Below are 5,180 nucleotides of genomic sequence, written 5' to 3'. Positions count from 1 at the left end.
TCTTTCCTTTTCCCATCTTTTTTCCTGTTTTTTCACAGCAGATTATATGACTTCATAGGCTAGATCACATGTATTTTCCTCTCATGTTGTTGTTAGCAGACTGTCACAGCCCCACTTGCTCATGAGATGTTATGGTAAGCCTGGCTTAATCATTCAGAAAAGAGAGCATACTTTGGGTTTGGGTGTCTTCTCTGTGAAGATGATTAACCAAATACTTCAAGAAACACTGGCAAATCATATACATGTTGGTTTAATATGTACTTCAGAAATTATTAAGGTCTGGCGGTATTTTTAAAGAAAACGGCATAACAAATAATGCGCAGTAAATGCACAATTCTCGGCTGATTTTCATCAACAGATTTCAAATTTTTTATTTATGTCTTCAGAGACAACTGCGAGAGGTGGATAACGTGACCTCTGCATCAGACTGGGGAAAGGAAAAGGCTATAGCAGCATGAAGAAAGAAATCCACTCTCCTTATGTTATTGACAGCGACATGGGCATTAGTTGAGCAGCCTGGTACTACTTTTCCACAGTCACTACATAAAATGGACAGTGATAACCAGTGATCACCAGTATGTTTTGCCAAATCCTCATCAGTCACTGGCTATACTGGAGCCTGTTTATACTTCACTCATTAAACGATGCCCTAGAAAGAAAATTACCAGTCTACTCCCAGTTTTTCTTGAGCACTCATTGTTATGGTTGTACCCAAGCACTTCCTAAGCAGGTACGACTCTTCGGACACTGCTGTGAGGGGAAGGGGCTGTATCATTGCTTCCACTGTCTCTATGGGGACTGCGGAACAGAAAGACAAAGGCTGAAAGTTCCCACCAGTTTGGTGTGTGCCTTTTAAGGTGCGGCAAATGATTTTTCTATGTTTTTAACAATCTGTGGTACATTTTATGTTCAAAATACAGAAACGGAGCTTCTCTTCAATCAGATGTGGACATACCATTGCCATAGACTTTTGCCCCAAGAAAGATGTATTTATTCTTTTTAAGAGATGTAGAGAAAAATGGGCAGTAAGTGGGAAACTAACTGAAAAAGAAGCTCAGCATATACTTTAAGGGTAGTTAAGCGCTCAAACTAGTTGCTGTAAAGTTCTTACTTTTTTGCCAGCCAAGCTGTGGAACCAGTTTTGTCCTGAAGGTCAAAGCTCACTAACGTAGCAAACAAACCTCACAGCTTTTACTGGGCCCAACTTGAAAGACACAGTGGTTCAGATGGGTCCTGAAAAGCAGGATTTTCACTCAAGTAAAAACAAACTCATCTGAAAAATTAGGTTTATGCAATACACCATCATATAAAAGACCTTTAGTTAAAATAGGCATGTGCACAGACTAGGTTTTTTTTAATTTTTTCAATGACGTGATTAAAGTGGGTTTCCTTCACCACACAGAAACTACGTAGCATGGTCAGTGACAGAATCTACAACTCCAGAGCAGCTTTTAACCGTAAGACAGCTCTTCCGTCTTCTGAAAATCACTGCAGCACCCACTATGTACTTTCACCTTCAAAAAACATCAAGTCCTACAGAATACAGAAATTTTAATTCTGCGCAAAACTCACCTCTATTTATAAAAATCTGCCTGCATTTTAAATTGCATTTATTCATTTTATAAATTGTAACACATATTTAAGTTCAAGTATGCATTTACCACGTATTATGAATAATTCATAATAATTCAAATATTTATTCACCAGTATTCGTGAATTGGAAATTAAGGGTGACAAATGTTTTAAATGGTTAAAATATGTAATTTCCTGTTTTATTTCAGTGCATTTTCTGAGTCTCCTTCTCTGTGAACACACACCTGTTTTTTGATATCCAGCAATCTTCCTACTCTTTACCTTGGGTGTTTGGCCATGTCCAGCTGGATTTGGTTTACTATTTTGAAAGAAATCAGTATTACTCTAAACGGCAGGTTAAAATACAGATGCAACTGATTTTGTTTCGCTGTTCGTCCTTAATTATGTTAACTTCTAGTATAACAAAGACATTTCCAAAATCTCCCAAGCAGCAGATTAATAAGGATTTTTTTACTTCCGACAAAGCTGCCTCATTTCAGAAAACCCCACTGTGATTATTACTTTCTTGTGTGTACTTTCTGCCTACCTCAGATAAATGTTTCTAGACTTTCAGCGAAACGCTTGGGAGATTTATGCAAAGTATGCTTTTCATTTTGGTGTGTTGTTGCCAGAGTAGGAGGAGGTAACAGCAGAGACAATGAGAATATTCCTACAAATACAACAAAAACCTGACACTCTGGAAACAGTACACTAGCATGAGCATTACCGGGGCAGAACTCAGTAAAACACAGCTGGTAACACAACAGGTAGTTTTCAGCCAAACTGCTTCCTTTTTCAGTACGTAATGGCAGAGTCCTCTGAAGCACATCATACATATTCATTTTCCAGGTTTTCTGTAAGATGTCCAAATTCTCCCTCTGGCTGAGAGGATAAACTACCACAGTCTATATGATTATCTCAAAGTCTCATATGTCAGTGTCTCCTGCCTCACACCCAACTATGTACTCAACACCTGGTCACATTCACTCTGGTGACATTATCCAGAGACTCAACTGCTGAATATAGGGCAAAGATAAATGATTAAAATAACCTAGACATGTTTGTAAGACAAGCCCAAGATTCCCCTGATACATGGAATAGACTGAAAGGTTATACCATCAGCAAAATAAAATGCCAAAGTACTGCAATTTTTATAGTCAACAGGGAACAACGACATTTCTTTTGAGTGCCAACTAGCGAGTTCTCTTAGACAGTAAAATGAGGTCAAGAGAGTGCTATATAACAGCTATGGTTGAAAGCTGAAACTTCAGCTGATCATTTCTAGTTGTCCTAGCATTTAGGATTTTCCCTTTTAATTTTCTTTCAAAATTCTTTTAGCCTTTAATGTCAAGTTTTTAATTATCAACTATCTAATGCTTATCATGACTACTACCTTCAGCCACTGTAGTTTCTCTAGATTTAAGAGAGAAACCAATACAGAAAAGTCATGGAAGACTATTTTTGCTGCCTAAAATGGATATGTATTAACTCCTAATTGTAATTAACTGAATTTCAATATACTTGGATAAGGAGTCTTGATTTCAATCTTGTCAAGAATTTTCTGTGTATACTCACTGGGTCTTTCCTATGATCGACTCACTGATTAGATGGACTAGAAAGAAGCCCATCTGTCTTCCAAACATTTAGTTCCTTTTCAATTAACTACACAGTGTTTCAAGCATGATACAGACTTACTTCTGCAGCATCCCAAATCCTTTAAGGGGAGAAGATGTAGCAAAAGTTAGAACCCAATTTGTCTTGCAAAGTTTCAGTAAATACTCTTCCGTGTTGCCTCTGAAGAAGCTTCCTGCTGCTGACATTCATCAAGGATGAAGAGGCAGAGGAACAAAGAAAAAAAATGTGAAGAGACCTTCTAGGAAAAAAACAGTCACAGTTAATCTTCCTTGGCATACATCAAGGGACAGACATACTGTATTTAATATGACAGAGAAATTTGATTTATAATCCTCCTTTTTTTCCCCTTCTTCTTTAGTTCACCTTTTATTGGGAATATGACATTTCCAAGTAGTTTTCTTTGTCTTGCCTTCTGAAAGGAACTCAACAGCTATTCAAGGATTTCTGTAAGTCCCATTAGATAGAAGCCAGTTTACCATTTGACACACAGGACCCCATGATGTATTCACAAACTGTTACCTAGAAAATGAGTCTGCACACACAGGCACGTGACAATCTACTGACTTGGCAATATTCTTTTTTTACTGGTACTCTTGCCAAACTTGTTATCCATCTGCCTTCTACTGAAGTCTTAAGGAATTAATTTTTTCCCTGGCAGATATATCATTCTACATTTACTATTGACCACAAAATAGACCCCACATAGCAGTCAGCTAATGGCAAACCAAAAAACATGGACGAAGTCACTGTTTTGTGACATGCTACAATGTTTGCACTTGCATCCTATACATCTGTTCATACTAGCCATAGAGCTTACTGAAGTATTTCTCTTTAATAAAATAGCAATGTAAGTGCACTTGCATGAGCTGCCGTATACATTCTTTGTTGGGCTGTAATGTGTAAAGAAAAGTATGATGGGTTTTTTTCAGTAGCAGATATTAATAATCAGTGACTGGTAAGCATGTCCAACAATAGCACTCATCTGTGTAAATGCACACATTTAAAAACTAAGCATCTAGACTTTGTTAGGCTTCCCCTGTAGTAAACAGCAAGAGATGGTTTGAGACTCATCCAATCCCAGCAATGGCTGTATGAACTGCCCACTGGAAATGATTACCCTTCTACTTTTAGATGGTTAGATGAATCTACCCCTCCTCAGGACAGGCTTGCATTTTCTACATTGAATGCTCAGTGTTGCACTGTAAGCTTATACAGTGATGGTATAGTGCCCTGAATTTTTTATTTTATTTGTGAAGAAGTGTCAATACAGTACTGTAAAGGGGTACTACAATAGCACTGATATTAAAAAGCATGTACAGTCTATTAGGATGTCCAGTCCAGCCTTACTGAAATTGTTTAACCAAAATTCACCTTTAGCTACATTTCTCTTCAAAATCCTAGTTGTTCTGTAACAGCCAGTGCCTTACCACTGGTTACAGTCACTGTGAGGCTCTCCCCTGCTGTGCCGGCAGGCCGTGCTGAGCAAGATCCCCCAGTCGTAGCCAGCAGAAACCTGCCAGCAGCTCAAAACATTCCTGGGATTTTCCCGCTCTTCAGGATCCAGCGGGGGTCACACCATGCACAAATGGCAGCCCTCCATCTGGGGTGGGAGCCCCAGACTTCATCACACTGGCCCTGAGCAGGCAGGCCCACGGGCACGTACTGAAGCAATGCTCAAAGTGCTGCCAGGGCTTCAGTGCATTAGAAAATGCCTCTTCTGCAAGAGTGGCTCTGCGGCCCCTACCGAGGCCGGGCCAGGCCTGCCTGAGCCAGAGCCGCGGCTGGAGTCAACTCCTAATATTGTATCAGCCCTAAAGACACCCGAAGCCCCCCAGCAGCTCCCGGAGGAGTAGTCAAGGCAGTCCTGCTCACAAACCCAGCCTCGCCGCTGGGCGGTCCCGGGCGGCCGGGAGATGGGGAGAGGGAGGGAGAGGGCCTGGGCAAGTGCCAAGGCCAGGGCCAGGTCGGCTGTG

The sequence above is a fragment of the Egretta garzetta genome, unplaced genomic scaffold (assembly GCF_000687185.1).
Source record: "Egretta garzetta isolate BGI_Z169 unplaced genomic scaffold, ASM68718v1 scaffold793, whole genome shotgun sequence".
Lineage (NCBI taxonomy): Eukaryota > Metazoa > Chordata > Aves > Pelecaniformes > Ardeidae > Egretta > Egretta garzetta.
Note: the sequence above shows the minus strand (reverse complement) of the source record.